This window comes from Alosa alosa, chromosome 10 (assembly GCF_017589495.1).
Source record: "Alosa alosa isolate M-15738 ecotype Scorff River chromosome 10, AALO_Geno_1.1, whole genome shotgun sequence".
Classification (NCBI taxonomy): Eukaryota; Metazoa; Chordata; class Actinopteri; order Clupeiformes; family Clupeidae; genus Alosa; species Alosa alosa.
In genome coordinates, this window is record NC_063198.1 from 14,650,810 (window position 1) to 14,677,386 (window position 26,577).

At 40.1% G+C, this 26,577-nt stretch overlaps 1 protein-coding gene across 2 annotated transcripts in view; it reads left to right on the forward strand.

The window, feature by feature from the left end:
• Positions 1-26,577, forward strand: part of LOC125301968 (cadherin-22-like) — a 143,206-nt gene that overhangs the window by 26,348 nt on the left and 90,281 nt on the right. Inside the window, exon 2 of one of the 2 annotated variants that reach the window (XM_048254869.1) lies at positions 13,255-13,342. The exons of the other annotated variant lie outside the window; for it this stretch is intronic. The gene's annotated coding sequence lies outside the window, so the exon portion shown is untranslated. The remainder of the gene's footprint in view (positions 1-13,254; positions 13,343-26,577) is intronic. 2 annotated transcript variants of the gene reach the window in all.

Below are 26,577 nucleotides of genomic sequence, written 5' to 3' on the forward strand. Positions count from 1 at the left end.
CAAGAATACAATATGTAGGCGTTTGCTCTATGGATAAAAGCATCCCAGCAGCCTCACCATGATAGTGTTATCATTATGTTATTATCATCAAACAATAATCAATCATGATCATGTTTATCGTGGCATTGCACACAATTGCTAATGTCACTTCCCTTTGAGTCATTGTGAATCACAATCTTGCTCACTTCTCCTCCTGCTCATTCTGTCCTTAGCCCTGTCATGGTCACTTTGTCCCTTTCAGCTTCCTAGTCACACGCCTGCATCTCTGCCTGGCATTGACCATGGCTAGTCACCCCTCCTCCTCCAAGCTCCACCTGTTGCTGCACAATGTCGTGTATTGATGTTGAAGCTACTGCCTGCAGCCCCTTGTAGCAAATATGCCTGCTATTTATGCACTTTTGGTGGCATCCGCCATCTAGATTTTTTTGTGTGTGTGTGTGTGTGCTTTGGTTTATCCATTTTGATGCCCTTTCCTATTCACAGATTTTTGGCACTGAGCCACCGCATCTGACAAAAGCAAAACAGAGAGGTCAGAAGGGGAGCAGAGGGGCGGTATCTAGCAAGAGATGTCATTCGGTCAACTCAGTGTCAGTAGCCCTAACCTTAGAAAATGAACAGTTGCTGTGCAAATATAAAAAAAACATGTAAAATAATATTTTTGGCCCCAATGTACATACAGTAGGACCTTTTTACAAAAATAGAAATCATTGAGGCTTGAGGTACAGTAAACAGAGGAAAATCACCCTTAAGCTTGAGACCTCTACTCAAAGCCAAGATGTAGGACCACTGCAGGACCACTGCAAAAAAACCCTGGTGTACCAGATTAGCAGTCCAGCCTTGTAACAGGGACATATGGCATGGAATATACTGATACACAAGGTTGAGTGGAGTGCCAAAGGTTCCCTGCATGTGTGACACAGATTCACCTACAAGTAAACAAAGTGAAGGAAATGCCAGCATGTTTGGCACGGGAGACGATGAATGAACAGCTGGAACGATCAAACCCCAGCTTTAGGACAATCCTGAGGAAATCCCCAGGATGCCATAAGAGAGACACAAAGGGCTGAAAGGGTCGTGCCATCTGACCTCTCAAGCACCGCGCATAGATTAACATGACAAGCAGAAGAAACCGTAATGACACATCTGGCTGTTGCCATTTATGGAGGAGCTGCATGACGGGGTTAAAGGGAACAATACTGTAGTTATCCCTCTGTTGCATTGCCTTATGGATAAACAAAGAAACAAGATGAATACCATGGGAATTCAACTTGGATCTGAAATGTTATAATCTGTCCCTGTAATTATAGTCCTTGTTTGCTTGGACTATACGATTGACATGTGACCTTGATGAGCACAGAGAGATAACACAGTTGCCCTTCTCTGTTTAACTCTGTCTGTGTGTTACCGTACAACCAGTTCAAGCACTGATCGCCCTGCGTATGGTCTGTTTTGAATTAGTAGTGGACTATGAATAATGCACCTGATAATTCAAATGAACCCGATTGATTCATGTTGGTTGAAACGGTCCTCAGACGCCGCTCTACTCCTTCCTTCAGATTAAAAGAAATGGCCCGAAGAAAACTTTATCATAAACCACAACCCAGCTGGCAGCGTTTTTCCAGGCTCAGAATGAGATGAGGAAGGAGTTACAAAGGTCATGTGGACACATGTACATGCACGTGTGCCATGCCTTCAAATGAGGTGGTGGTGGTGGTGGTGATGAAGTAAGGTGAAGAATGCTCTATTTACTTTAGATTTTGTAAGATACATCATGATGCGTTGTGTTCGTACCTAAGAGACAGATCTGTAGTATATATTCTGTGTGAACATTTTTGATAAGCCTCTTACTCTGTTATATGGGCTTTCTTTGGGTGAGAACATTCTTACGTTTCATCTTACTACTATAACTTACTATTGTCGATAGTTCAGTTGACATATAGGGAATTTGCCCTATTCATAAATGTTTTCAGATACTGTATCGCAGTTGGCTGGTGGCAGTCCAAATAATTTGATTGTTGTACCCTTTGGATACGTAACGGCCCTCTTTCACAGTACCACATGTGCTACTAGTCGCCTGAATGCCTAACCAAAGAACCAAAGCAATATTGTGAAACAACAGGATTCTTAAGTAGTTTTAACAAATCGTTAATAACGATTCTAACAGATGATCTGACCTTGGTCAGTGCTGTTGTCTTACCGAATGCAGTATGCCTCCAGTTTATGTGCAGTCCATCATCTGGAAGTGCATACAAAACTTCAACTGCTGGCAGGTTAAGTTTCAGTGACACAAAGTATTGGGAAAGAGAGACTGTGTAACTGCACCTTCCCTCAACTCTCACACGAAACAGACAATTTATACATGCGGACATTCAGACATGAAATTCTCAATTGCTGGATTTCTAGTTACCTAATTCATTCAGCATTCAAAGGGTCTGCCTGAGTGGTAGTTGCATGGAAGTGCTTGAAATCGAGTTGACTTGTCAGGTTGCGGTGGCAGGTGGATTGAAATTGTATGTCTTTTATAGGTTGTGTGAGTACAATGTGTTTCCTCTGGCGATTTGCCAGACAATCATACAAAATGGATCTATGTAAAAATATGGATCCATATATGACAGTTATTCATACTAAAGAATCAGAGTCATGCAGATTCCTTTAGTTTCCCATGAGAAACAACAAAACTGAAGGGCGCTTGGAGATGGCGGCATCCACCTCATAAGGAATAAACCTGAAAATCATGAAAACCGTATGTGGCAGACATCATGTTCAGCACAATCATCTACATGTACAATAGAGTAAATCCTGATTTCCATGTAATGTTGATTGTTAATTAATATGTGACAAAGCACGTTGCTTACACCTTTGAAGTATAGCGCATCTTTTTACAAAAATAGAACAGTAAATAAAAAATAGAACAATAAACAGAGGAAAATCACCCTTAAGTTTGGGACCTGTACTCGAAGCCAAGATGCGGAACACAATCCTACAATAGCATGCAGCAGCATCATGTAAGATTGCTAGAATTACATACTGTGTATGCCTGTTATTACCTGCAATCCCTGCCATTGCATGGATTGCATCGTGTGTCATTCGTTTGTACTGGCAAAGCAAGGTGAGGACAGTAGGTGTCATCATAGGTGAAAACATGGAACAATTTTGGATTTCTGCTGAGATAATGGAGTAGTAAAATACTGCCCTGCTAAATTCTGTAATTTCCCATGTTTATGATCTACACATAATTATGACGCCCGCTTTGTGGCGGCGGTCATATATAGGTTTGAATCAGATTTTTTTTTTTTTTTTTCTTTTTTCGCATGCCCAAATTTCCGTCAATGATTCCGGGACACTGAAAGACCGGGTACCGCGAAAACTTGGTGGACATGTAACCCACATGGATAGCATGGAACCATCGTTTTCGTTTTGATCTGTAGCCCCTCCGCTGAATTGGACCCCCGAAGGAGGGTAGGGCGAACACAGTTTTCTGTGAATATCTCGAAAACCGTAGGGTTTAGGAGGACCATTTTTTTTTTTATGTTGATCTCAAGGGGCCATGTCAACCCATTCCATAACCACTCATTTCATGTATAAGCGCCACCTAGTTAAACACAAAAAAGTAAAAATGAGGTGGTGTAATTGAAGGTATCTGTGACCTAACATAGTCAAAACTGCACAAAATTGGAAGTGTAGGATCATTATGACACCCTATGTATGCACGCCAAGTTTTGTGGAATTCCGTTCATGGGGGCCACACAATAAATTAATTTATGTTACTATACACCAACTGGCCTGTAGGTGGCGGAGACATATTTCTGTGAATATCTCGAGAACCGTAGGGCCTAGGAGGTCCACCTTTTTTTTTGTATGTTGGTCTTAAGGGGCATGTCAACCCATCCCATTACCACTTATTTCATGTATAAGCGCCACCTAGTTAAAATTAAAAGCAAAAATGAGGTGTTTTCATCTCAATATCTCTGGCTGACAAGGTCAAAACTGCACGAAATTAAAAGAGTAGGATCATTATGACACCCTCTGAATGCATGCCAAGTTTTGTGTACTTTCGTTCATGGGGGCCTTACAATAAAATAATTTATGTGTACATTTAGTGGCGTACACCAACAAGGATTCGGGACACTGAAAGACCGGGTACACAAAACTTGGTGAGCATGTACCCCACATGGATAGCATGGAACCGTCATTTTCGTTTTCATCTGCAGCCCCCCGCTGGACTGGACCCCGAAGGAGGGTAGGGCAGACACAGTTCTCTGTGAATCTTTTATGGTATGTTGGTCTCAAGGGCCCACATCAACCTGGCTCATAATCACTCATTTGTGATTTGCCCCGGTAAAAAAAATGAAAATCAGTAGGATTAAAAGAAAGCCAAAATAAATATTCATCATCATCATCATGGCTGCATTTTTCAGTATTGGCGAAGTAGTCGTTTGTCCACTAGATGGCGCATCGTTGCAGTGAGGCGTAATTTTGTTGGAAGTTAAAAGTGGGTTGGAAAAAACAATGGGCGCTTCATACAAGGACTGTAATTTACCGCAGCGAACATCTAATAAGGATAGGACGATGTTCACATGAAGTGTAATTCCCATTTCTTCTTGAAGCCGAAATAAATCTAAGGATGTTTCTCGGACATGCTTGGTTTTTACTGCAGGTACGTTAATCTTGTAATATCAATAAGGACCTAGGTAATGTTACCGTTAAGCGTTGGTTGAGTGATGGAGGCATTTGATTGATTGCATTTGTAGAAAACTATAAATGCGGTTATACCAAGCAAATTGATAGCAGCACTGTTTGTATCTTTTCGACTGTCATTTATTGCGTGCTACAAAATCATTCTGTGCAATGGAAGATTTACCAACGTTACACGGTCTGATACAGTTTTGCCTATACATCGCGTGAGACTGAGGCGCCTGTTTATTTTGTTTTTTTAAAGTGCGTGCAGGGTGTGAGGGGAATCGATGTGCTTTGATTACAGCTTGGTAGTTGTAGTCTGTGAAATTAAAAGCTGCGTGTGTGTGAAGTATCAAACAATGACACCTTCATTTCATTATGGCTGCTTTTAGCAAAACACCTTAAGCTACTGTGTAGTGGGTCCCATTTAGAAGTGGCTACTTCATTGGCTTTCCTTGACTCATGGAGCTGCGTGAATGTTATTACAACTTTAAGCCCGCGATATGACAGTTTAAGTCCGCTTGATACTGTAAGCGTGAAGCCATTGGTTTCCAAAGGAGATTTTATTTGTGTATAGCCATAGCCTATTGACAATTTATGTTGTCAATAGGCCTACCTATAATCCTACCTGTAGCTTAGGGAAGCTAACAACTTTCTATTAGGATCTAGTTTGTTAGTTACCGTTTTGTCATAACTCCCTGATGCATTTTTGCATTTAGAATAGCCAGAGCGTGTATATCTCAATCGGAAAATTAAACAATATCGGGTGCCTATGGACTAGGCTGGGTGAACCCAGCCTGATCTGCCCGCTATTTATTTTTTGATTTCTTAAAAGATTGAGCTTGGTCTGATGAAAGCCAGACTAGCCATGGACCTCAGTTAAACAATGCAAAGGAACATGAATCAGCCTATATTTGCACTAACAATAACGGACAAAAAGCTTTTCAACTTTGGCCCGTTAAAATGTGTATGAACAGTCTAGCGGCGCATTTCATGAAGGCCCATTTGGACTTGTCAGTTATTTGCACCACTGGTTAGATGTAAAACAGCATTTCGTTTCAGACTAGGCTACTGTTACTTAATTTGTGCATTAACAATAACGTTTCAGACTACTGTTACTTAATTTGTGCATTGACAATAAAGTATTACATGAACTAAAGATGACTAAAATCTTATGTAGAAGAAGAAACATTCACAAAAATCCATCCATCCAAAATGACCTTTGTTTTGATAGCTGTTGAAAACGGCATGGAACTGACAGAGATGTTTTTTGTTTATAAATACATAAAAAAATAAATAAATAAATAACATTATGCTGATACCTTTTGCTTTTCCCAAATACAATGTAGCCTACAGGTGTAAGTGACCTTTCATCAATCCAGTTGCAATGGATGAACTGTGATGAACTGCCCTACTTGTGATTGTTTAGAGATTTTAAAGGTTTTATAACAATTCTACATCTTCTTTGGCTATTCTACAATCTATTCACCTTTTCAGCACCAGTAGGGTACTTTCTGTGCAGCCGCACACACACACTCAGGCATGCCAAACAAGCATACACAAAAGTTTCAAGAGTGGGGGATGGAGTAAAATATGGAGACAAATTGAAGTGTGATTTATTTTCGCGGAACGGATGTACAGGACTGAGCGGCGGTCATATTTTGTACCGCTATGCGGTACATCTAGTTAGCACAATGTTTGCTTGGAAACAAAAGGACTTAAATGACATGAAAATCACATTTAACTGCAGCATTTTAAATTCAGTGAATATAACTGTGGGTTTGCCCCCTGAAAGCATGCATGTTTTTCATCCACTCAGCCCTCCTGTACTGTGGGCCAAATTGTATTTAATTCATTTAATTTATTATACAGAAAAGGATTAAAATAACATTTACAGTCACAGCTAAACTCAGTTAAAACAGCAGGTTCCTGTTCTGCGGCAAAAGACACAAAAGACAGAAATCACATCACAGTACAAAAGCAACAAAAGACGTCAACAGAATTGAAAACAACACAGAGTTACACCAACACTCGGAAAGAAGAGGACATTCCGCTTTAGGAAATACCCAGTGGATCAATCACTGGCTGCAAGTGTAACTGTCCAACAGAAAGTCTATGTTTATGTTTTTTTGTATAACAATATTTTATCGTTCAAATGTGATTGGAGATTGGACATCTCATTCCAGGTTTAAGTGTAGATGGTGTGTGTGTGTGTGGTGGGAGGTGGTGGTGAAGAAAATTGGCTCTGACCATAGCTGCTTTTGTAAGCAGGTAGCCTAATGAAATCGATGCATATGTGTGACTGATCTAGTGATAAGTTTGTGATGTGTATGTTGGAGGAAGAGTAGTAAGTGCTCTGAATCTGAAAATGTGACTATTTGTGTGTAATTTTTGAAAAGTCATGGCATTTGAGTATGAGAGTGCAATGCAGAGATGAGTGGGAATCTTATGAGATCTATTGTATAATCTTGCTATTGAATCAATGATTTCCTTGAATTGGTTTAATTGATAGGTTTGTGTTCTCATTCGGCATTATGCTTTTGATTGGTGAGACAGTATGTGAATGGGCAGATGAGGCGTAATGAACACTTCTATTGCATTTTAGAAAGTCAAAGAGATGGACTGGAATCAAAGAGATGGACTGGCCATCCATTAAATAAATACAGTATATTTTTCATTCAAGGTTCAATGTTTAAATCTACTTCCTCACTGTGTATTCAGCCCTTTTTATAGAGTCTCTGTTTAAAGATAATGTTCCTAAATATCTTTGGGAAAGTATATCAATAAGTGTTGATGAGTATATTCACATGGGTATTTGACAATTCCGACATTAATATTTTTATCTTCCAGCTTGATCTTTTTTCCTCCTCATTCTCAGATGCTATGGTATCAGCTAGAATTGTTATGAGGTTAGTTTTAGAGACTCACATTACTGGGAGAGAAGCCACAGTTCCAGCAATGTTGGTATTTTGCAACATATTATATTGCAGCATTGTAAGAGCTGTCACTGTCAGAGCTGAAGAAGAACACAGCAGTTAGCCAGAAAGAATATATGGCTGAATCTGACAGAAAGGGTCACTTTTTTATACACAAGATAGTGTTTTTTTATACACAAGATAGTGGTTTTTTTATATACACAAGATAGTGTTTTTTATACACAAGATAGTGTTTTTTATACACAAGATAGTGTTTTTTTATACACAAGATAGTGTTTTTTCAGTATTTGAATGTAGCGCTACAGCCTGACAGTATCCATAAAAAATGGGTTGAAAAATGTGTTATTCTTGTGTCATATCCACCCATTTACCCGTTGACCACACACACACACACACACACACACACACACACACACACACACACACACACACACACACACACACACACACACACACACACCTGCATACCAAGCAGGGAGGCATTCTAACCTAATCTGTTTGTCAATTGTCAGTCCTTTATCAATTTAAACAACCTATACACTATGTTGGTCTCAGTATTATATTGTCTCTTCCCACTACATATTCAGTTGGTCGCTTACTTCAAACCAATCTTCTCATTGTAAATGAGATCTTAATGAATTCAATACATGCTAAATAAGTTGGTGGTCTATTACTGCTCTCTATCCCCTCAACACAGAGGGAATAGTCTCTTTGCGTGCTTGAGCTATAGTGCTGTCCTGTTATATCTTCTTTGTTTTTTTTTTTCTATGCCTTTTATATGCTCTTATCCACTTTGGCTTATATTGAACAGTTCTAGGACTCAGATATTAACACACACGCACACACACACACACACACACACACACACATGCATGCATACACACACACACACACACACACACACACACAGACACACACAAAGCATACACACACAACACACAGACACACACAAAGCATACACACACAACACACATGCACACAGCACACAGCACACACACACACACACACACAACTATAGGTATATACCACTACATAGCCCTGCCTTTGGCTTTTTTTTTTCTCATTTCTGCGTACTTTGGACATGAAATATGGACAAATACATTGGATTGATGTTGCATGTCTAACGATACTTCTCTTTGACTTAAGCTGATCCTTTTCACACTAGGCCTGGGGTCACTCACTGGACTTTTTTCTCCAAAGAACGACACATGCAAGTAAGGCTATTGGTATAGTACTTCTTTCAAGTGCTTTTGATGTTTCATCCACTTGCAATGGAGAGCTCTGGTCAGCAAACAGCAGTAAGGGGTTTTCTTGACGCTTCTGTCAGGCAGTCTCAAAGAGTTGTGTTCATACTAAACCACTTTAGATGTAATATTGAAACATGAACATATCCTGTATTTAGGGCTGGGACGGTAACCACATTACGGCAATACCGCGGTCACGTGACCCCTACCGCGGGTCTGAGCTCGTCACCGTCATCACCGCAAAAAAAAAATATTTGTGAAACATTTGGGTGATTCGACTTCGACGTTTTCAACCATGACAACCATGATATATGCACAATTCCGGTTTGAAAACGTAGCAGAATCTCAGAGTTATGCAGTCAGCTTAGACGTCTGCAGGTGGCTAGCCTAGGCTACATGAAGTTGAATCCCACTATAATTGGCCTGCACATGTGTACACGTACTGTAGGCCTACGTAATGTCATGATGTGTAATGTGATGAACCATCTTACAGTATGACATTGATACTCGGAGAACCACAGTTACGTTAAGTAAGCTAACCCTCCGTTTTCACAACAAAACTTCAAAATGTATCATTAAAAAAATGAATCCGACCATTCGCGTTTGTGTTGGGGAGCGCGATGTTCCAACATTCCATTTGTTTACTATGCGAGAGTAGGGGAGAACTGGCACAGTCGTAACACTTTTCTATTCTCTCCGTTCAAACTTGATTTACATAAAGCTGTTAAACGTGAAAGCTGTGAAATTTGGCCAGAAAGGAGTCATACATGTTTAGTTAATGAAAGAATTAAAAAATGTTCTAGTTTATTAAGAATGTAACATGTAGGTCGAGGCTAGCCTCGGACCTACCTTTGTTACAACCTGACGCAGCCATTAAAACGTGTGGTAGCCTACCGTTGTAACATTAAGCGTCATGACTAACAGTTCTTAAATGATGATAGCCTTGCTGATAAACTGCTTATTTCTTTCATGTCTGAAGCATTTGGTCCAGTGGTTTTGAAGTTGCTGCCTAAAGTTTAATTGGCTGTAATGGCTGATGGCGTCACAAAATTCATCCATAATCCATTTTTGTTTTGGGGTATACCGTCCCAGCCCTACCTGTAGGTTTTCAATCTATTATTACTCTGAATAGTGTGACGAGCAAGGAACCAACAGAAATTGAGCTTGAAAGTTTGAGGTGTAGTCCACGTGGATGTACAAAGATGGCTTTTGTAGTCAGTGCTTTTAGCACAAAAAATGTGGCGGACCAACATTTATTTTAACAAGCATTCAGTCAGGGTTTAGTCAGCTATTTTGGCGAGCCAGCGCACCAGACACAGTCTTACTGTTGTTTGTAATTTCCTGACTGTGCATTCAAAATAATAATAAAAAAGCCCCCCCCATACATTAACATGTAGCGTTTTGTCTGAAACATGTTTTACAGCGTTTTACATACCATAGGCTTTCCTGTATGTTTTTTTATACTGTCTCCACATGGGAATAGCCTGTTCTGATGAGCATTCATAGTGCTTCCGGAAGACAGACTCTTAATACTACAGAGAAGCACCCACATGAGTTACCCGAGAGATACTGACAAAAAAGAGTGGCTTTAAGCACTGCAGACCTAGAGGGACAGAGAGAGAGGAGAGGAGAAGAGAAGAGAGGGAGAGATAGAGAAGGGTGGATGGAGAGCGAGAGAGAGGGGAAAGAGGAAGTAAGTGAGGCAGAGAGAGAGAGAAAGAGAGAGAGCTCAGTGTGCCCAAGGCCAGGGGGGTTGCGGTTCGGGCCCGTTGCGTTTATCCTCCTTAGCAGCCGGCTTCTGAACCAGCACCTCAGGAGGACACATTAAAGCTCGATGGCGCTGTTTCACGCTTGTCTGCTAATACCCCAAACGTTCACAGCGCCCCCCGCGGAAGACTGCAGGGCCGGGCCTGGTGCTGGGGATCAAATCATCGCCAAGCAGACAATCCTGCCTGGCAGCTGCACAAGTGCTGCTTTGATAAAGAGATTAGATCCCTCATCATCTGCTCACATTGTATGGTGTTCGGGATCTAATACCCATAATTGGAGGGCAGATTTTCAACACTAATAAGCAGTTTGTTTTGGTTTCTTAAATCAATGCAACTGTATAATACCTATAGTATATAGACAGAAAAATGTCCAAATGATGTATAGCAATTTAATTGTTAAATTGTGTAATTATTTTGTTCAGCTAAAGTAAAAGTTGCAAACTGCTTTAATGAAAGTGTCATTAGGCTACTTCTGTCACCCATGTAATGCAGCTTTAAGGAGGTAGTGTAAAGGCTTTGACCGGATTCCGTAATGTGACATAACAGAAACTACAGCTCGCATGCTCGTCTTAGCTTCGCCACTGTTACCCTCGCCCTCCACCCCACCCACCCACTCACCCCACCCTACCGCCTCTGAATGCAACACACAGATTTGCTTTCTAAGCACAAAACAAAACGTTAGATTGATCGTGATAGGAGCCGTTCCAGTCCAGACATCTCACAAGCCTATTAAACACAGCACACTTCAACATCTGTAGCGGCATGTTCCGCTTTGATCTAAATCACGGCACAGATTTGTTCAGTCCTTCAGAAGTCTTGCTGGATTCTCTCTGGAGCAGAATCCGTGTAAGTGTGTGTTTATGTGTGTGTGTGTGTGTGTGTGTGTGCGCGCGCGCGTGCGCACGTGTGTGTTCTCAATTCCTACAATTGCCATCCTGAGCAGTAGTAAATAATGTCATGCTTCTACTGGAGGTTTGGGGTCATGGGGGATAGTCTCTGAATTCCCTAAGACTGACTGTATGTGGTTGAGTCCAGGTCAACAGAGAAGATCGCTGCAGAGGATCAAACTTGGTTTGGACTGGTAGGATGAGGGTGCCTGTTTTTGGGCTTTATTTGTGCCCCCCAACTGCAGCTGAAGTCAACATAGGGCCATGTGTTATGTTGCTAGCACTTTTTCAGAGGTTAGCTTTGAACTAGCATGGTACGATGCATCGTTCAACTGACCAATATCTTAACTTAACAACGGTTTCCCAAAACTGTCGGTTCAACCAATATAGTGCTATGCAATTTTGAACCAAGATAATTTCCCAACTTTAGTAGTTCCAACTAATGTGGTAATGAATTATGACCTTGTGCTGGGCTACCTCAGTTTCATCTGTGAATTACAGTAGCCTATACCTTTTTTGAATTCCTAGTTCATCAAGTTTATTCATTTGTTCATTTAGGCTAATCTTAAAACAGTTGCAGATGAAACAGTTGTCTACAATCTCACTGTCTGCTCTGTAGTTTTCTTGGGCTAAGGTGCTTGCAGAATTGCTGCCAATATTGAATAAAAAATGCATTTGTTTTCAGTCATGTTTTGACATTGATGTTGACATAAATAATAACGTTGAAGTGGTAGTGAAGGTTGCTTGTCGTGCTTGATTATCTGTTCTACCTTTTGGTATTTCACTCACACATACATACTGTTGTACTAGTGAGAGGCCATTAGAGCTTCTATAAGTAACTGCATCTTTCGACACTGATGTGTTGCTGCTCGTGCCTTAGAGCTCACACTGCAAATGAAGTGTATCAGCCTCTCGCCAATGGGAGGTCCTTTAACGTCAGTCACCAGTGAGTCCTCGCAGCATAAGAATGTCCATGTTGGAGTTCATCAGGCCTTTGAAAGCACATTCAATATCCCCAGTAAACCCCCTCGGCATTGGCATGGAGGGACTGCAGTAAAGTGGGTGCAATAACTCTTGCATTACTCAAACAGGGCGTTTATGCATGCCATGGGGATATGAGAGGGATGTATGTTGTAAGTGTGCTGTCAGAATGAAGCCTGTATGTTGGGCCATTGGTAAAGTGTAATTAAAGCAGTTTAAATAGACATGAAAGGCTCTCTGGGGATCTTGTAGTATATCTTTGGGGACGGGGGCGGGGAGATGTAATTAAATCAAGTCTTGGGGTTATTGAATGCACTCACTGAGCAAAGTGATGCCTTCATTCACAAGAGCAACACACAGCTGTCTCTTCTTCCTCATCCCTGTCTGCTTCTCTCTGTGACAAACACAAACACACACACACACACACACACACACACACACACACACACACACACACACACACACACACACTCAGAAAGAGAGAGAGAGAGAGAGAGAGAGAGAAAGAGAGAGCAACAAATGTGTAATGATTCTGTTTCTAAAGCCATTTTAGTTCCTTCCTGGCCTCTTTGGCTGAGTGTGTGGGGATTTATTCTTTTATCTGAAAAAAGAGAAGCTGCCTTGCTATTTTTTTCTTTCTAGTCCATTAGCAAATTACCATCGCTCCCTTCACTGTAATTAGGAGCTCCATTTTGAAAAAAGGAATTTGTCTCTATCTGGAAAACATCTAACATTACTTTTCTTGTTTGCCCCATCACAGGAGGACATGATGGAAGGGAAAGTAGGACTCAAATCAACCGTCTGGCAAGACACCAGAAGAGTCTGAGGTTTCTCCAAGAGCACTCACAGTAAGAGTAAAACGTGTTTGCCACTCAATATAATCTCACATCTCTCCTCCACATCTCTACACAACCCCACTGAGACCATAGGAAGTGAGGTCAACACATAGAACACTGCACCTTTTCAATTCTTTCAGCATTGAGCTTAGAGCAGCAGTGTGTCTGCCATATTGTTTGGTAGGTATACTGTTTATTCACATGATTGTTTTATTGAAAAAAAGAAAGAAAGTATTACACAAACACAAACTACCAGTATCGCGATTTAAATGGTATGGTGTCAAGAAGAGGATGAGAGGCAGTCATTTACATAACAAGCTGTTTGAATATGATTGCTCTAGATTATGCTTATGTAGAAAAAAGAAAACCGCCCACAGTCACTCGATGGGGTGCTTGTATGGAAAGGCATTTTTTTTTAAGTGTGATGTGTACTTCTAAGTCACAGTTGTTGTTTAGACTGTCAATCATTGCTGAAGTCTGAGGAAAATATCCCTTGTTGACAAAAGTATTCTAATATTGAAATACAATTTGTTATTTTATTGAATGGCAAAACTGTTTTAATTATTTCTTTCCTTCTTACACATTAATATGTATGTGTTATTTGTTGTGAGAGGCTGACTTGTTTATTGTTATTGCTCTATCACAATGTTTCTCATCAGACCACTTGATAAAAAGCTTGATCCACCCCAGTGGGGGTTCACCGCTGTAAACGAAGTTTCTAATGAATAAATAAACCTGAGATGATCAAATCCTGATTACCATAATCAAGTCAAGGCAGAGAGGCGCAAGCAGATTAGCCACAGAAAATCCCTGAGTTGTCGCTAAAGCAATTCTCCCTGTTGCAGCCCAGGCAGCACACTAGATTAACATGCGTGCGGAATTGTGCTGACTCAGGGGGATTACCGACCTCGCGGACCTGAATGTATCTTAATATGTCTGTCTGTCTGCCATTTTCATATCTAGGGGACTCTCATCCAAAGCACATCCATTCGTCCAGATTATGTGTGGAAATTTGCCTGCGCCATCTGCCAGTATCTGTAATTGATTGTGCATCATAATCTGATGTCTCTAAGCAACCAGCAGGCTGGCATATTTATCCACACAAAGTAATCTTGCGGAAATAAATAAATAAATCCTCACCAAATAAATAAATAATATAGAATGTATCCAGTGTGTTTTTTTTACATAATACCTCAGTGAAGTAAATTCATTTCCGAACAGAAGTGTGTTAAAGATTTCGAAATAGGGTCAGACTCTCTTTTGTAATACCGTGCCTGACCATATTTTCATATAAATAAATATATATAGAATAAATTCTTCCTCTGCATGCTTTAAAATACAAAAGGGCCCATGCCATGCATCTTCCAATGCTCTCTTTAGTAGTATAACAGCTTTCTTTAGTGGGACGACATGATTTTCAGTCGTCAGGTCACTGTTACAAAAAAAACCCTGGTAAGATTACATTACAGTAAGTCTGACATTATTATGAATTGGAAATGTGGTTCTTCTGCAGGCTACTCCTGTAATATGAAGATGCTTTTTACACGGCAGGGTTTTCATGTTCCGCAGACAGTTGGCAGTTGCCCTCCAGAGGAAATTATCTCCTTCTGCTTAAAGGCAGTCTTGACTACTCAGAGGTGATTTGAAGGTGTATCCATATTTACTGATGCCTGTTTCACATGCTTCATGATATTGCAGTACCAGGCAGATGGATGCTTTGGGGTGGAGATGGGGGCAGTTATTACCATAGTGGAGATGGCAAAATACCTCGGCAAAATACCTCGGTAGAAGTAATTCGGCTCAGCCTTGTTTATGTGACTGCTGATTTGGGGCTTTCACTATGCGCGTATGCAGTATAGCTCTGTAACTACACAATATACAGCTTTTTTGATGTGATGCCCAGAAATGAGAAAGCCCTGGGTGTAGTAAAGGGGAATTTTACAATACTTTATAAGCACAAAAATGAAAAGAAAATGCATACTACTGTGAGGCAAATGGGACACTGGGGAATCCAATTGGGGGAAACTGACCAGGGCAGAAAGTTGGCAAATTGGTTTTGAAAAATTGTATAGCTCACAAACAAACTGATGATGCTCAGATTCTGAATGAGATATTATTAGATGTAGGCCCTGTCCATTGTCCAGAAAGCATTTGAGTTGCAGAACTTTGATCACATGCACAATTCAGTGAAAAGAAACAAGCACACAGCACAATTGCCCACCAAACAGACACAATCTAATGTCTGAAAAGATGGACTATTCAGTACTGCACTGCATGAATAATGAGAGCACTGAATGTTAGACAACCTTGACAAAAAATGACAAGAGCGGCATAAAGGTGTTAAATATAGCCTGTTGTTTCAACTATACAATATGTAGCCTATTTTACTGTATTGTAATTGCATACAATTATAGCAGAGAAGAGCAAATTGCCATAGAGAACATCTACGTAATTGCATAGGATATCCTTTACAAAGTCAAAGTGTAATGTGCAATGTATAAGTACTGATGTGGTCTTACAATCACACTCTCAAATGTGTTAATCAATACTCTGTAGCAACCTACAGAGGTTTAATCTCTCAGCTGGGATCACTGTGGCTGTCTTTGTATTTCAAGTCAAGTCAAGTCAAGTTTATTTATAGTGCATTTCATACACAGAAGTCATTCAATGTGCTTTACATAAACAAAAGCAAACAGTAATAGCAAATAAAAGTATAGAAGGGCAATAGTCAAAGGATAGTTTAAAAGGTAAAGATCATAATAAAAAAGAAAACATAAAACACGGTACAATAATTTAAAAATAAAGAATAAGTAAAAAAGACAAAATAAAAGACACAAGAACAAGGTGATGGATAATTTAAAGGCAGACTCAGAATTTGTAACTCAATGCAGTTAGTAGAAGGCATCTGAGAACAGTTTGGTCTTAAGTCTAGAATTAAAACTGGCTACAGTTCGGGTCTTTTTGATGTCTTTCGAAAGTTGATTCCAGATCTGAACCGCATAGCAGCTAAAAGCTGCTTCACCATGTTTAGTTCTAACAGCAGGTTTTACTAACAGGTTTTTCTCCTGAAACCTAAGAGGTCGAGAAGGTGCTGAAGCATGTCTGATATGTATTTAAGTCCTGCTCCATTTATTGATTTATAAACAAGCAGTAGTGCTTTGAAGTCAATTCAAAAGTGACTTACTGGAAGCCATTGCAGGGACTTTTAGTTTTTGTGAGAACCCTAGCTGCTGCATTTTGTATCACCTGAAGCTGTTTGATAGTCTTTTTAGGAAGGTCTGTGAAAAGCCCATTGCAGTAACCTACCCTGCTGGAGATAATGAATGAGTTTTTCTAAATCATGTTTTGCCATCTGCCCTCTAAGTTTGGCAATATTTTTGAGGTGGTAAAAAGCTGATTTAGTTGTTGCTTTCATGTGGCTGTTGAAATTTAGATCACTGTCAATTAATACACCAAGTTTTTTAACAGTATATATCCTTTGCTTTCAACCCTTTTGTGTCAAGGAGAGTGGCAACCCTAAGTCTTTCGTCCTTTTTACCAAATATAATTACTTCAGTTTTGTCTTTGTTCAGCTGAAGACAATTTTGAGACATCCAGTTGTTGATTTGTTCAATATACTGACAAAAAGATTCTAGGGGACCATATTCATTTGGCGACAGAGCTAAGTAAATTTTTGTGTCATCTGCATACTGTAGCTATGATATGAAATCAAATTATTTTTGATGATTTGTCCAAGTGGGAGCATATAGAAATTGAATAATAGTGGCCCCAAAATCGACCCCTGGGGAACACTGCAGGTTAAGGACATTGGTGTTGAGGTACAGTTGCCTATGGCAACAAATAAGCTCCTTTCTTGTAGATATGATTTGAGCCAGTTGATAACTATGCCTGTAAATCCAACCCAGTGGTCTAGTCTGTGTAGTAAAATATTGTGATCAACAGTGTTAAATGCTGCACTAAGGTCCAGTAGCACTACTACTGATATTTGCCCTGAATTGGCTGTATTTACCTGAATTTAACTGTATTGAGCCGTATACCATTGAAAACCTTAAAGGAACAGTATGTAAGATTGTGGCCAAAACTGGTACTGCAATCACTTTCAAATTACTGTAGAGTGGTGTATCCCCTCCCCCTCCCCCCTGAATAGCAGAGCTGGCAACCTGGATGCCGAAACACTACTGACTTCGTGATTAGTAGACAGGTGGAGGGTGGTGCATCAGGCCAAAACACAACATGACAACATCAACATCAGTTGAGGGCTGCAACTTCACTTTTTAAATGACAATATCCTGGCCGGACAACTGTTGTCAGTGATATAAGTATTTGAAATGAACATGATTTCTTAATGTCTAGTGACATATCAGGGCCATTTTATAATTATTTGAAATACATTTCTTACATACGGTTCCTTTAATAAGAGCTGTTTCAGTGCTGTGATTTGCCCGAAAACGTGACTGAAAGTAATCAAAATACCCATTTTGTGGTTAGTTGATTAAAGACTACTTTTTCAATAAGTTTGCCAATAAAAGGTACCGTAGAACAGCTGTTTTCAGTGACTTAGGAAAAGTGCCAGTCATCAATGATACATTTACAATGTGAAGGACATCTGCCGCTCTAAGGTGAAAAACAGTTTTGAAGAAATTTGTAGGAAGAGTGTCTAAGCCACATGTGGAAGACCTGAGATTCTGTACCGTTTTTTTTCCAAGTGTTTCACAGTCTGTCAAGCTGAACTTTGACATCAAGTTAAATTTCCCTCTATTTGTAGCTGGAAGTTCCGGATGTTGAATTAGTAATTGAACAGATCTGTTGAGTCTGATTTTGTCAATTTTACCTCGGAAAAAAGATGCAAAGTTGTTCAGGCACTAATTGTGAGGGGGGATTTGTTCATTTTTTGACGGTTGAAAATAGTACGCAAATGTTGTTTGAACTTCTACTGATGACGTTAGAGAAGAAAGACTATCTGGCATATTTCAGAGTTATATGTGCGGAGCATCTCTTTATGGATTTCATAGTGGATCTGAAATACTGGCAATGCCACGCATCTCAAGTGTGCAAGGCCACGCTAGGCTAAAAGCTCCCAGTGTGGAAATCAGTATTGATCATAAGCATGTTATGCACCATAAGTAGTGTAAGTAGTGGCAGTCAGAGGGGGTTGGCTACCAGGCATGGTGTCAGAGGGAGCCTCCGTTGGGATTATTGATTTCCTATATGGAGAACTGGAGTAGTTTGATCACCTTCCACCGTGTGATCTTTGGCATCTAAAAGCCTGGCAAAGCCTGGATGTCCTCAAACAGAAACCTGGTGTCACATACTGTATGTCTCTGTCTATCTATCGATCTATCTATCTATCTATCTATCTATTGTCCTTCCATGAGAATATATGTGGTACATGCAAAAATAATAAAATATGTATTTTCATTCAATTTTAAAATGAGTGAATATTCTCTGATTTTGTTTCTTTTTTGAGGCAAATCCATTGAGCTCTATTCTTGCCTTTCTTCCTGCCCACCCTTCTTTGTGTTAAAAAGCTCAGAATTACTCAGCTCTAACCAAATGCAAATTCTTGCAGGCACCTTTTTCATACCATTAAAGAAATTTGCCAGGGGATCTTGAAAAAGCAAAGGGACTTTTAATGAACAGCTTTTTATTGATCTGTGGACAAAACAGTTGTTAATTATGTGAGAGCAGGCATTTAATTGAAGGAATGAAATAGGGGCACTCGGTTGCTAGCCTAATACGCAGTGAGGAATGAGGAGAATGTGATTGAGTTTGGTGCCAACAGAGTAAAGCTATGGCACAAACGATTCATCTGCAACATTTGTCTGCAAATGGTTCGTCTGCAACAGCTTTGAATCCCTTAGCTACCCCTTCTTTCCTTGTTTCTCCCTCATCATCTCTTCTCTGCCTTTTTCTCTCCTCCATATTTTACTTTCTTTTGTCTTTTTTTCCCTGCTCCTTACCTGTGTCATGTTTCTAGTTATTCCTTTTCCCCTCTGCCCTTTTCTTCATTTCTCTCTCTTGCTGTCTCTTTCCTCCTCTCTTCCCCCCTTTCATCTCTCTTTCTCTCGCTTTTCTTTCTCTGTCTGTTTGCCAGGTTCTCTATCAGTAGCCCACTCCACTCCCTTCTTAGTCTGCTGCTGCGTTGTATCTCTGATAGATCTGAATGAAAAGGAAAGTAATGCACATAGACACACGCGAGCACGCACACAAGCACACACGCACACACCACTGTATCTTTGGGTTTAGTAAGCATGTTCTGTTCTCTGTGTTTGTTGGTTTTATAATATACATAAATGATGGCGATGTGGAGATGTCTAACAAGTAGTAGGTCTGTCTGAACATGTTGACTCAGGCAGTGGAGTGTTTATTTGCATGAGAACTGATGGGCTTGTTGTGGGAGTGGGTCTGATTTGTGTTATCTTGTGTTTGCCTTTAATTTGCCGTTGTCAGTCATCTGTCTCTGACTCACTGCTCACGGCACAGACAGGGAAGGAATCGTTGGAGGCTGAATGCCTTGCGCACGCACAGGACCCCTTCTGTTTACTCTCTCTCTCTCTCTCTGTCTGTCTATCTCTCTCACTCACTCTCTCTCTCTCTCTCACACACACACACACACACACACACACACACACACACACACACACACACACACACACACACACACACACACACATACACACCTTGCTTGAAAGCCAGATAAAGGTGAAGAAGAAAGCAATGCACACTAGTGTCTAATGATAGTCTTGTCAGTTAATATGAATGCTTGAGCTTATGGCATTGTGTGTGAATGCTTATTCTACAAATACACGGCATAAGAGTTGGTGTTGAGGCAATAAGTCAAATATGTACATCACTGGTTGCTGTGTAGCTGTCAGAAATGCAAATACATCTGCATTCAGTGCATGAAAGTTATCCTCTTGACTGTTTGCAATGCAGACTGAGAAAAAGCTGCAATATCATGCATCAATACATATAAAATGGTTTCAGGATGTGTGCTGCATTTGATTACAATACTCCATACCATATAGGTCTGAATAGCATCATATTTTTGTTGTGTGTTCCGTAATCACTTATATTTTCTCTGGATGGTTCTACAAAGGCTTTGTATACACAGTGGAGTAAGGTCAGGAACAGGTCGTGGGTGAAGGCCAATACTTCCTAAAATTCAAATCTGCCATTATTTGCGCAAATGATTATGGGCTTTGTCAATTTTGAGGTAATTTCATCAGACACGAGCGCCGAACAGAGAGGTTGTTTGCCCTGACATGGATTTTTCAGGCGTAAAAGCAGCAGTGCCTGGCAGACTTCACTGTGCTGGAAATTACATCCACAATATGCCATCTCACAGACAGGAGGAGGCCTCTGTGTAAAGAGGCGCAGGAAATGCCTTCGGGCTACCCGAGCTCTATCTCCAAACAAATCAACTATTTATAGTGGAGATCTCAGATGCTGCCACCCCAAAATACATGCAGATGAACCATGTGGATTTTGATCTGTTTCTAATGGACTGCGTTTTTTTTTTTCATCACAGTTGGTGTGTGTACATTTGTAGACAGAAGTGATTTTGATCTGGAATTATTATGAAATGTGGAATGGGCTGATATTTGAGCTTAGAACGATTCTTTGAAACCCAACATTTATAGAATACAGTATGTTCTCTTCATCATACCTTTTGCTGATAAGAGCAAGATCTGCTCTGAGGGACTCTGTGTTGATGTAATTATCATCATCATCAACTTGTATTGCCAGACTCAAGGTCCATTCAGAAGACACAGACATGACATACAATACACATTAAAAAGATAAAGATATACAATATACCATATACAGAAAATAATAGAAAATAGAAAATATTAAACACTTATACCAGTGTTTCTATAGTGATGATTGGTATTGTATGGCACTAAACCTAAGATTTACCAGCAGCATAACAATGCTGTTCTGGGAGACGTTCAGGCGACAAATGAATTTGTAGATCAGACTCCTCAATAATGCCTGGAAGGTAAGTAAGTAAGTGTCTATTTATATAGCACAATTTTCATGCTCAAAGTGCAACACAAAGTGCTTTACATATTGAACATGAAGACTTAACAAACAATAAAAAAAAATGTTGTGTGAGTTCCTGAACAAACTCTCAATCCAGACACCATCCAGCTTATTGTTAGGACTAAGACTAAAACGATCTAAGATAACACACATTGAATAAGTTTACATCTAGACACAGTGAAGAAGTTTAACTAGGTAAGTAAATAGAACAAAACATAGCATACAAATACGAAAAGAATAACAAATCAAACACAACCAAGATGGCAGAGGGAGCAGTGTGATTTGCCTGCGTACCCATAACTCAGCAACTCAAATAAGGTGTGCTGTAGTCGCATGTATGCATGACATGTGCATCTAACATGTGTACTGTATCTATCAACTCACCATAGAAGCACTAATACATCTTTTGGCAGTACAGTAGCTTGCATTATGCCTTAAATTCTGCAGATTGGCAAAAAAGGAAAACAAAAAAACTAAATTCTTCAATGAGTTGTTTTTAACAGAGGGCAGAGTCATGAATTTCAACAGTGTTAGGAAAGTGTTTTCCTACTGTACCTTGCGTTGCACGTGGAAAAAGGCTTACATTTGGCATCGCATTCAAAATGGCAAATCTCCGGTGAATGCTAAATCCCCAAGCTGATGGCAATTACCATGCTAATCAAATGCTCTTTTCCATCTCCGTCTTTTAAGTGTCCCTGTAATCTGACTTACACAGTTACAGTTGCATTTTGTGCCCTGAAGAAGTCCGTAAAAATTCTGCAAATTTGCATCTACTCCTCGAGTGCTTCTAAATGATCAAGTGAAACTGCAGTTTGTAAGCAAATTGTGTGCAGTGAGATTTTAGTCTGTACAGGTGGTTGATGATTCTCTGCTATGTGTATGATTTTATTTAATACTGTTGACTTCACCATCTTTTCATAGACACACATGATGCCAAATTCTCTTATATATTTTAGTATACCTGAATTTCTGTTTTAAACATTTGAGTGAGACTAGCCTGGCTTTTCTATCTTGTCCTGTTTTTATTTAATTTTTTTATTTATTTTTAATAGAATAATCTTTTGCTACAAGCTTAAAAAAGCATATAAACATAGCCTTAGGTTTAATTAAGATGAGTTGACAGGCTAACAAGACGAGTGGCATTCAGAGTCACACCCTTTCTGTTTTCAAGTACAAGATGATCTGTTTATGGACATATTTGCATGAAATGTCAAAAGACAAGTAATGCTATCCTTTAACTGATAGATATCATTACATTCTCTGCCGGCCTTTATGGATAGGCATGGCTATTGTCACTATTATGCAGCATGGAGTTCCTCATCTCTCCTCACTGATCTGAACCTATGTTTTAGAATCATGGCTTTGGTTATAATGACAGCATTACGATTATGTGTGTGCATCACATTATAATGTAATTATTATTAAACATATCAGCCATGTCTGGACATTCTCACATGTAATGCAGGGACTCATAGTTCCAGGCTTTGCTTTGATCATCCATAGTCATTTTTCAAGGCATAGTGTTAACCCCCATTTCATGCTATAAGCAAATTCCTCTAGTGTTTGATTGTAGGACCATCCAGATCACCTTAAATCGGGAGTTCTAACGCATTAAACCATATGACAACGCTAATTTAAGCACCTGCTTCGGTACACAGTGTGTGCAGTGCTTAATGGAAAGCCTTTGAAGCAAGGCACGGATGAGGTCAGGTTGGCGTAGACAGTCGCCTGTCTTCAGCCTTGATTGGATGCTTACCGTAGGGCCTTTGTTAATCTCCGTTAAGCAACATGTTGTGTCTTCAGCAGTGGTCCAGCATGCCTGCAACAGTTTGGGCTAGCTCTTGGAAGAGATGTCATATGATGAATGGCTAGCCTGTTTTGTACTCTGTGTTGAATGTCTGCATTCATACACCTTTTCCCCCTCTTCACTCATCTGTACAGAAAAGTCTACAGTGATCTTTTGAGCAAAACCTTGATTTTTTTACATTTTACATATATTACATAACTAAGAGCCAGCACAGTTTTTCCTTATCTTTCTTATTCTCTGCCTGCCTTTGTTATTCTCTGTGGAACGAGACCTTGGGTTATCCATTAATATGCCACTGATGCTTTGTAATGTTTACAAGTTCCAGTTTTCCACTGAATCTCCAGTTTTGAATACTTTAGATGCAGATGCACACAATCAGGCATGTCCAGTCAGCTATTATCAGGATCATTATATGAAACAAATCAGCAGAGGATATATTTGGTTCCAGTTGTTAGTTATGTGCTTGCTGCATGTTAAAAGGAGGGTCTGAAACGAGAGAAGCAGTTTAAATTGCATGGATGAGAAATTTCAGAAAGATGGAATAGGCCTAATGACCTGCACGTTGGTCACAGAAATGTTTCGGCCGTAGACTTTCAGTGGCTCTATGCAAGATCCTTTTTTTCATTCCGACTAAATGTGATGGAGGAAAAAAATGTTTTAGGGCTGTGTCATCTAAACCGTCTATTCAAGGCCAATCTGGATATAATTTATTCATGACAGGCGCGGTCCAGCCTCACAAATCAATGGGCTAGGTTTTCCTCATCACGTCTGATGCAAAATGGAAAGAGACTTTCAATCTTTTTGCCCAATGTGTTGCCTACGACATAATACCACGAGGGACCCAGGACCATTATAATTGTTAAAAAAACAACACATCACACAAAATAAACATTCAGAATAATGATGATGCATTGGAAAAGTCCTTTTTGAAAAGGCCCTACCTCCCTGGCAAAAGGTTAGGACATTGTAAGCTAATTCCTTGCTTCTCTTTCCGTGCACGGCTAGCTTTATAGCGCGCTAATTGTTTGTGCCCTTTACTCCGGCATTCTCGTTACTGCGGCAACACGGTGGTGATCGTTGCATTCTGATGGGTAGGATGTGATGTGAGATTGTATTTGAGGTGAGGTTTTAAGGTGCCCACCATTCATTCGTGCCACAGACCATCTTAGCTCAATTGAAATTGCAAAGCGTTCACAGGCTAAATTAAATTAGCCTCACACCCCCCCCCACACACTCCCACCACCCTGAAAAATGCTTTAAAGACTTAGCGATCCCTAACCGCTGTACTTGTAATGCGCCTGACCTTGACCCAGGGACAACCCAGGCGACAAGACAGGTTGGAAGTGCCTGCTACCACAAGTGGCTTATTACCATGCTGTACACAGACGGCAGTAAGTGTACACAGCAGCATGCAGGGAGTCTAATGGATGAGACAGATCTATCATAGCTCCGACAGGAAAAGGGGTGTCACTAACACCATCAACTAGAGAAATTGGTTTTACTCTCTGCAACTGGGGTAAACATGGGAATACGTGTCTGCATTTCCCTTCTTCATACTTCACTCATATATCCCTTGTCAAATATGCACTTTCCTTTTTTGTATATATATATATATATATATATATATATATATATGTGTGTGTGTGTGTTTTTCTTCCATTACTTCTTGACAGCTGAATCTTCCCTTTTTTTCATTTCTTTTGTGTGAGCTTTTGTCAGTATGCTCTCTCAAGTGTTTTTCCTCTTCTCCGTCTTTGAGAAGGGGGTCTGCTGTTTTCTTCACCCCTCATTTCACTCCTCTGATCTGCTTCTCAGTTCAACTTCACTCTGTCAAACTTTACCAATTAGAACTCAATGCCTCTCCAGCCAAGAGATCTGCCCTGCCTTATCTCGAAACTTGGAAGCGGAAAGAGTTATCTCGCTCTCGGCCGACAGTTGCCATGGTAGCTTGCAAGCAGACCGGGGAGACTGACCCCTGTCCTGGCCCCTACTGGAAGACCCTTCCGGGCTCTGATAGCTCCTCGGTAGTCCTCTCCTCCAGGTTGTTGACAGTGAGGACATGATTGACATGTAAAGTGCTTTGCAAGCACAAGATGGCCTGCCTCCTTGAGAGCTGAAGGAGGATTTCCAACCGAATGAAGGTGCACATAAGTACAAGATAATGAGACACAATCACAGAAGCAGAGACAAAAGAGAAGCGTGAAGTCCAGGTGAGGACGAAACCACAGGGCGGTTCGGATGTCTGAGAGAGACCATGTGGTTCATTTCACATTTCTGAAAATCACTGGTCGGAAAGAAAACCGTGACTTCAAAATTGCAAAAAAGATAGCCTACTCTTTGCCTTATTGCTGCTTTTTACAGTCACCTTCTCTTACACACATACTGTACACACACACCCATACATACATGTACTGTAGTAAGTTACCTTTCAAACATCAAAAGTATGTAAACAGCACCAAGTTATGTAAACAAGAAAGTGCCATTCTTCAAAATAGCGCATACACATCTGTATATGCTTAAAAGCCTATAATGTCTGTATACATCACAATGGCCAAAGTGCATTCTGTCATTACACAGATGGATAAAATGCATTAGATTTCATGTTAAGTTGTTTTTCCCCCATCCAGATAAGCAGGAGGATAGATGTGTTCCTGTGGTTGACAGAACTATTTCAGTGCTATTAGGGTGGGATTCTACATACCAGAAATAACAGGAAATCTTTAATTACATTTTTAAAGGAAGCTCACACACTTGGACCCATCTCAACTTCACGCCATTGATATTTCGGGAGCACCAAAGAGAAAATGCTGCAAAATCAATGGATATAAAATATATGTATAATAAAAATCTAAAAGAAAATATAAAAAATATATATAATTTATATTTATATATATAAAGCATCTTTGGATACAAGCTTCATCCGCTTCAGTGCTCTTTGCAAAATTATTTGATGTTCAGGGGCTGCCTACCATTGACCGTGTGTTTATCTTTTTTAATGGGTCGTTGTCTTGGCGCTCAGGGTCACCTGTGAGCCCCCGTCAGCTCTGCCTCAAGATTATTAGTTATATTTGTGTCACTCTTCTGCCATCTTGTCCCTCCATCTTCTCATTGACATCACTAACTGCTCAACAAAGAACCTAATGAAGCAGAAAACAGCGTATATTTTCTCTGTAATTAAGAAAAATGGGAGGAGGGGAGAGAACTGGAGAGCTGCTTTTTTTTTGTGTCATAAAATTGTCTTCCCCACGCCATACTTCACTCCCCGCCTTTGCTCACTTTTTTCCCGCTAATTTTTCAGACATTCAATTATAGCCGTTGCTGCTTTACATTAAGGATCGTGAGAATGAAAACCACTGAGATGGTGCTCCCGTGTCTAGTGAGATGTTACTAATGC